Raw genomic sequence first — 7,262 nt, 5'->3', positions numbered from 1 at the left:
AAACTAAAAACAAATGATTATTATAATTTTGTCTGACAAAGGAATAAGAAGATTGGGAAAGTGGTTAGAAGTGATTCATAGTAGAGGAAAAATCACACGTAAAACTTAGAGCCACGAGAATAGTGAACATTTATGGAATGAAAGTTGTCGTAGTTTGTTTCTGGTAGGACATGCTAGTCAGGAATAATGAAGTATGGCACAGAGCAAGGCAAAATAGGCAGGAAGTGGTCAGCCGATGGAGAGTTTGCCATGAAATATGAAAGGGTCTGTATCTTATCTTGAGAAGAATGGGATCCATCCAGTGGTTTTCAGCACTGGAGATTATGGACATGAAGCTCAGGAGAGAGGCCTGAAATGGTGGCTTATGCCGAGGCTTGAAGGATTAATGTATTAGTTTATTAGGGCTGCAAAAATAAAGTAGCACAAATTGGGTGGTTTAAATAATAGAAAAACAACAAAAGCAGTTCTAGAGGCTAGAAGTCTGAGATCAAGGGGTCATCAGAACTGGTTTCTTCTGAGGGAGACTCTGTTCCATTCCTCTCTCCTTGGCTTGTAGATGGCCGTCATCTTTCTATGTCCTCACATCATCGTCCCTCTCTACTTGTCTGTGTCCGTGTTTCCTTTTCTTGTGAGAATACTGGTCATGCTGGATTAAGGCCCACTTCAATGATCTCATTTTAACTTGATTACCTCTACAAAGACTATTCCAGAATAAAGTTATGTTCTGAGGTATTGGGGGTTAGGACTTCAACATATGAATTTTGAGTGGACACAATTCAACCCATACCACCTCCATGTAAGAGCTGGGAAGGGAAAGTGGCTAAGTTGTGCAAATGTGCACATTGGTTGGAGATGATTAACTTATATCATGTAGATTCAACACCCATGAAGTGTAATACAATGGATAAAGATGGCTAGAAGATAAAGTTGACAGTGGCAATAACAATATGGATTAGACTTGGCAAAGTTATGAAGCAGGAAAAGTGGGTATTGAGGCATTCTCTACTGTGATGTTAGGAAGTTATTTTTTTAATTTTCCACTGATTTTAATTTATAAATTCTCTGATTAAAAATTTGTTATAGTCTTACCTTTCTAGGGCTTGGTTACTAGGCTATAGTACAAGTTACTATACACTATATGTAAAGAGTATTAGACTGTATTTTTGTCTTGTTACAAGATAAAGTAATGGTCATTTAAAGCTATTTCTTCCAGCCATGAAGTCAGGGTATGATTAAACAAAATTCCATAAATAACTTGATCACTATGAAATGAAATCTGTCTTCTTATGTTTGGCATTCAATTGGTTACATCAGATGTTGTTTCAAAAGTCTTTTCTCAACAACAGTAAAATACACAGCCTGATATTCCCATCGGGAATAGACCAAATTCTTTTGACCTAAAACTAGAACTAGTGAGAAAGTTGTATAAAAAATTACACCCATGTTAAAATGGATACATTGCTCTTACCTCTAAATAGACAAATACTGGAAGCATTACAAATGAAGTAATGTTTTAATATTTCACAGCTCAAAAATTGAGTGCTAATGTATTTTCCCCCTGAATTTGTTGAAAACTATTTTTATTGCTTGTGGTACTCCTGAGAAAATGAAGGTTCTGGATTTTGATTCAAGATTCTAATGTGTGTATTTTCTATGTCTTTGGCTTCATTGTGTTTTTTCATAGCTGACCCAGCTTTCTGCAGAAAACTGGGCAGTCAATATATTTGGAGCCTTGACTCTCTAAACTTTAACCACACAAGAAGAGACAGACTCTCTCTATTTGTTACAGTTCCTAAATACTCTAGCTTAGGACTGATATTCACCCTTGACCAATCAACTGTACCTAGGCCCGGAATCTTGGGGAAGGGCCCTGCTATCTTGGGTCAGGTAATGACTAGACTAATCCGTTATGGTCAGGGTAACAAGGAATTAATCAAGTACATTGAAGCTCACAGGAAGCACATATGTAGGTGCAAAGATTTAGGTGGAACATGAGGACAGAAGTAAGCTCCAGAGAAGAGAAAGTGCTGGCCAGGCGGGGTGGCTCACACCTGTAATCCCAGCACTTTTGGAGGCCGAGGGTGGATCACCTGAGGCCTGGAGTTCGAGACCAGCCTGACAAACACGGAGAAACCCTGTCTCTACTAAAAATACAAAATTAGCCAAGCGTGTTGGTGCATGCCTGTAATCCCAGATACTCGGGAGGCTGAGGCAGGAGAATCGCTTGAACCCGGGAATCAGAGTTTACAGTGAGCCGAGATTGCGCCATTACACTCCAGCCTGGGCAACAAGAGCTAAACTCTGTCTCAAAAAAAAAAAAAAAAAGAAAGTGCTGAGTAGATATCCTTCCAAGTAGGTGTTCCACAATGTTGTTTCTTTCCATCATGCTGAAATTATGTATTTATTCTTAACTCATGTATTCTGTAAGCCTTTTTGAGTATCTCTGTGCCCACCACTGGTCTAGGGTTTGGAAATGAGACAGCAAACAAAGCAAAGTCCATAATATCATGATGCTTACTTTCTGGTGTGGACGTGGAGATGGGAGGCAAACACAGAAATGCATGAATAAATACCTTGTCCAAGATGGTAAGAGTAACAGAGAAAAGTGAAAAGCGGAAAGGAGAGAAGAGAGCTGAAGTGCAGTGTGGCTGCATTTTGTATGAGTAATCAGTAGGCTTAAGTGATAAGGTAGCATTGAATAAAGGCCAGAGGAAAGGAAGAAGTGACCCATGAGAATCTCCGAAGAACATTCTGGTAGAGGGAATGGTTTATGGAAACAAACAAACAAAACTACAATAAACAAAAACTTGCTTTTCTCTATTCATGGCATATATATATATGTAGATTAGCATGCTTTAGAAATTTACTTTAAATAATGTATAACTGGATATAAAACAAAGTGAAGATGTTACTAACATTAGGTTTGGTTAATCATGCCTATAGTAACCCTCAAAGTAAAGCACACACCCTATTGCCCTCCTTATCCCAGCATGATACTTACAAGAACAGAAAATAGTCCAATGCACATTAACGTTTGAAACTAAAACCTAAAAAAAAGATAAATGATATAATTCCCACAATAGGAATTATATTTCTAATTTCTGAGATATCAAAAGAAGTAACATTTAAAAAAGAGTTATATATCCATCCCCCAACCTTCTCTTGATTTATGTTAGAGTTTACCTTAGAAACAAATCTAACTTTACCTTAGAAACAAATATAATTCACTGGCGATGTAGCCACTCTTGCCATGGCAACTACCGACATCAGTATGGCCAATTACTAAGATATGGCCCAGTGACTTTCAGGGACGTCTCTATACTGTACTCTGTTTACACCCATTACAGCATTGAGCAATATCACCATGGTCTTAATTTTTAAGAATGGAAAATGAAAAGGACATTTACTGAAGAAATTGGAGACCAGGTATGGATACGTTAGTCATTACATTTGTTTAGTGACTGTTGGCTGAATAACATACTAGGCAATGTAAACAGAGTATTTGCATTTCCCCCAAGTTTTCTCCAAGACTACCATAGACACGGAGCCTCAGAGTTATGCTACATAAATATGATTTAAAAAAGACTGACAATCAAGAATACCAAACATTAAAGAGAGCCTGATTAAGATATCTTGGGAAATAAAAATGTTGGCAGCTGCTGGCAGTAATGTCTTTGTTACTATTTTCTAATTTCTTGGAAAGAAAGAGATGTCAACGTATCTGACAGATTCCTCTAGTTACTGCTCAGACTGGTGAAGACAAACTGCCAAAAACTGGGGGTTCTTTCACACCAATTAATTCTCCCTTCTCCTATCTCCCTTGTTGGAATTCTACCAAGGCACCATTTTTACCATTTTAAATTGAAGAGTCTGTTAACCACTTCTGTTACTTCTAAAGAATTTTGATTTCAAGTTCAAAACACAATTAAAATATTTACTAAGGTTAAACTAGTGTTTGAGTATCATGTGATATGTATTTATTTGTTCTTGGAGTAAACATAACATTTATTTTTCCACAAACAACACTATTTTATAGATTTATTATTTCAGAACATATGATCTGAAAAAAGATTTTAAATAACTTTTGATATAAAATGATATCTTCAAACTATATTTTAATTATCTATCAATTACTAAAATTGTTTAGGGGTTCATGATTAGAATGTATAAAGAAAATAAGGCAACTTCGAGCTTATACTATGTTCTACTAAATGATAACAAACTTTTGGAATTACTATTTGTTCTATATCAGATAGAGTTTTACATGTTATAAAACAAAAAAATTGATCAATTTTAAAACAATCTAAGTGTTCTATTTATGATTAAGTTATATCATGCCAAATTCCTTCTAATGCAGAGCTTTCTGATTTTCTTAGAAAATATGTTCCAAGGTTTTAATGCCAAAATAGCAAGTAAATAATACTCCTTAAGCAGTCAGCTGGCACACAACTACCAATCCATCAAGAGTTACAAAAGGAAGTAGAATAAACCTTGGTATTTATAAAAGAAAGAGCAATCAACTCGGAGAGTAACTAGATCTGGCTCTTTCACTAATTGAAACTGCAGAACAAGGACCAAGACATTTGACACTAAAATTACCACCCTCACAAATACCACTCCAAGGTCACACCTCTCTTTTTTTTTTTCTTTAAGTTGAGGTCGGACAGGGTGGCAGAGACATTAGTACTTGTTCATTTTTAGTTTTCATTTATTGTGCATTTGAAGATTATACTTCTCTGTCTCCTTTTAGTTAGGTGGAGCTGAAGTGATGTGTGTCACATCCAGGAAGAGCCATTTAATTGCTTATGTGAGACTCTAGCAATCTCTTGGAAATTGTAGAAGAAGATCATGTTACAAGGGAGGTGCCACAAGATTGAAGCATTTTTGATTTCTAGGTCACCAAATGGAAACAAGTTGTCCTGGATAGTCACCGTGATTCACAGTAAACTTTCTATGAACAAGAAACAAACTGTAAAGGGATGAAGTCACTCAGATTGTGTTCTGTTTTGCTACTACAGCATGATTTAGGTTATCCTGATTAATTCAGATATTGGAACTAGAGTTAGTATGACACTATTGAAAAAATTTGAAACGTAAGGCACTGACTTAGTTGTTGGGCAATGTTCTGCTTCTAGGAATATGGCATGACAGGCTATAAGTATGACAAAGGACTGCATTACTTACGGCACAGCAAGCACCATTGTGTTGGTTCTTTCTGTACCCCGAATTCAATGGAGGTAATGTGGAAAGGCCCAGGTGGATGGTGCATACGTGGTTGGTTTGCATCATACCCGAAGAACCCCAAGTTTACAAAATCTGAATCTTCTCTTGGGCTGCGAGTAATCTGTTTGAGCTTTGCCACAGAGAGAGAGAGAGATTATCTTTATTTTATTGGAAAGCAAACCAAACTACCTTCTGCTCTGTAGGTAGATAATATATCCTCCAAAGCTGTTTGCATGCTAACATCCTTAAAAAATTTATCTGGAACAAAGCCAGCTGGTGCCTGTGCTCAAAAGACATGCAGAAATGTAAGAAACGCATGAGAATTGCCTCCCAACCCACTATTTCTGTTTCCTTGCTTAGTCTTTCCCAATGCATCTCAAATTGTACTTCTTCATGAATTTTTTTTCTGGACTCCACCAGTCAAGTACATTTTCCTCCTTTTAACCTTGCTGTATTTTGTGTTTCTCTTTTAAGACACATATTAGTTTGCACTTTTTCACTGTTTATGTAGTTCTTTATCACCACATTCTGAGTATTGGAAGTTTCTGGATAGCAGATACTGTGTTTCTTTCATCTTTACATCTCTTGCAGGAGATGATACATCTTTTACCTAACTCTCATCCTATGTTTTAGAAACTGTTTTACTAACATAATATAGCATGGAATTCTTATGAATCAGATAAGCAACAGTCCTAAGGGAGATACGGTCAAGGCATCAGAATACAACAAAAATACCTAAAATACCTTTTAAAGTATAATTTACTATAGTCAAATGACATCCCTGAAATATTCAATAATAAGAGATATTTTTAGTAGAGTGCAACCTGAAGAAAATCTAGATAACTTTGTAATTATGTTATATATTATAATTAGTAGCATGAAAACGTTTTTCTACCATTGCTGCTGCTACCACCAGCATTACCTCGATCACTTTTTGCTGCTACTACCATTAGTTTGTTGCTACAGCGGGTTTTCAAATTACGTGTTTTAAACTTTATTATTTTATTTTGAGACAGGGTTTTGTTCTTAGCCACGCCTGTCTAATTTTATATTTTTAGTAGAGACGGGGTTTCACCATGTTGGCCAGGCTGGTCTCAAACTCCTGACATCAAGTAATCTGCCCACCTCGGCCTCTCAAAGTGCTGGGATTACAGGCGTGAGCCACCATGCCCGGCCACATGTTTTTAACTTTAAAACAATGCAAAAGCAATATGCATGTAGTAGAAACCATACTTCGAATTTTGGATTTTGGTCTGTTTCCTGGCTAGCAATATACGGTACCATACCCTCTCATCATGCCAGTGAGCAGAGAAAGCTGCAGCTCCCACTCAACCATGCAATCACAAGGGTAAACAACCACTACTTGTTACTTGATATCTTCCTTAAGAACACTGCACCTGCTAAGCCATCAACAAGTGTTGATTCCCCAGTGCCTTCTATCAGCTATTCTCAAGCCTCATCAGAATAAAGAGAAATTGATGACCCTGTCACTTCAGTATTTCCATCATCCAGCAATTACTTTTAGTTCAATGCTTTAAACATTCTTCATGCCTGGTGTGCTTTTGGTTGCATATATTCATGGTGAGTACTCATACGACCATTCTGTTTTTCACTTTCAGTACAGTATTCAACTAATTTAATGAGCTATTCAACACCTTATTACAAAATAGGCTTTGTATGTAGATTTTGCCCAACTGCCACCTATGTAAATGTTCTGATCACATTTAAAGGTAGGCTAGGCTAAGCTATAATGTTCTGTAGGTTAGGTGTATTAAACATATTTTTGACTTACAATATTTTCAACTTAATGACAAGTTTATTGGGATGTAACCCCATTGTAAGTAAATGAGCATCTGAATTCTATAGGATGCTAGAAACTGTGCTACGCACTTCATGATATTGTCTCTTTTATTATATTTTAGAATTTTATATAGGGATATATGGATTTTTATAATCCCAAAGGTCAGATGAAGAAACAGAGGCTACCAGCGTAACCTGTCCAAATTTACATAGTAAATAAGTGACAGAGTTGAGATTCA

The 7,262-nt window shown here is 36.5% G+C and overlaps 1 long non-coding RNA gene across 2 annotated transcripts in view; it reads left to right on the top strand.

Moving 5' to 3' along the window:
• The first annotated feature begins 3,328 nt into the window (after positions 1-3,328).
• LOC131381187 (uncharacterized) overlaps positions 3,329-7,262 on the top strand; it is a 74,397-nt gene continuing 70,463 nt past the window's right edge. For both annotated transcript variants that reach the window (XR_009209740.1, XR_009209739.1), the window contains exon 1: positions 3,329-3,426. This is a non-coding gene — a long non-coding RNA (uncharacterized LOC131381187). The remainder of the gene's footprint in view (positions 3,427-7,262) is intronic.

This window comes from Hylobates moloch, unplaced genomic scaffold (genome assembly GCF_009828535.3).
Source record: "Hylobates moloch isolate HMO894 unplaced genomic scaffold, HMol_V3 SCAFFOLD_14, whole genome shotgun sequence".
NCBI lineage: Eukaryota > Metazoa > Chordata > Mammalia > Primates > Hylobatidae > Hylobates > Hylobates moloch.
This window is presented reverse-complemented; position numbering and strand designations above follow the sequence as displayed.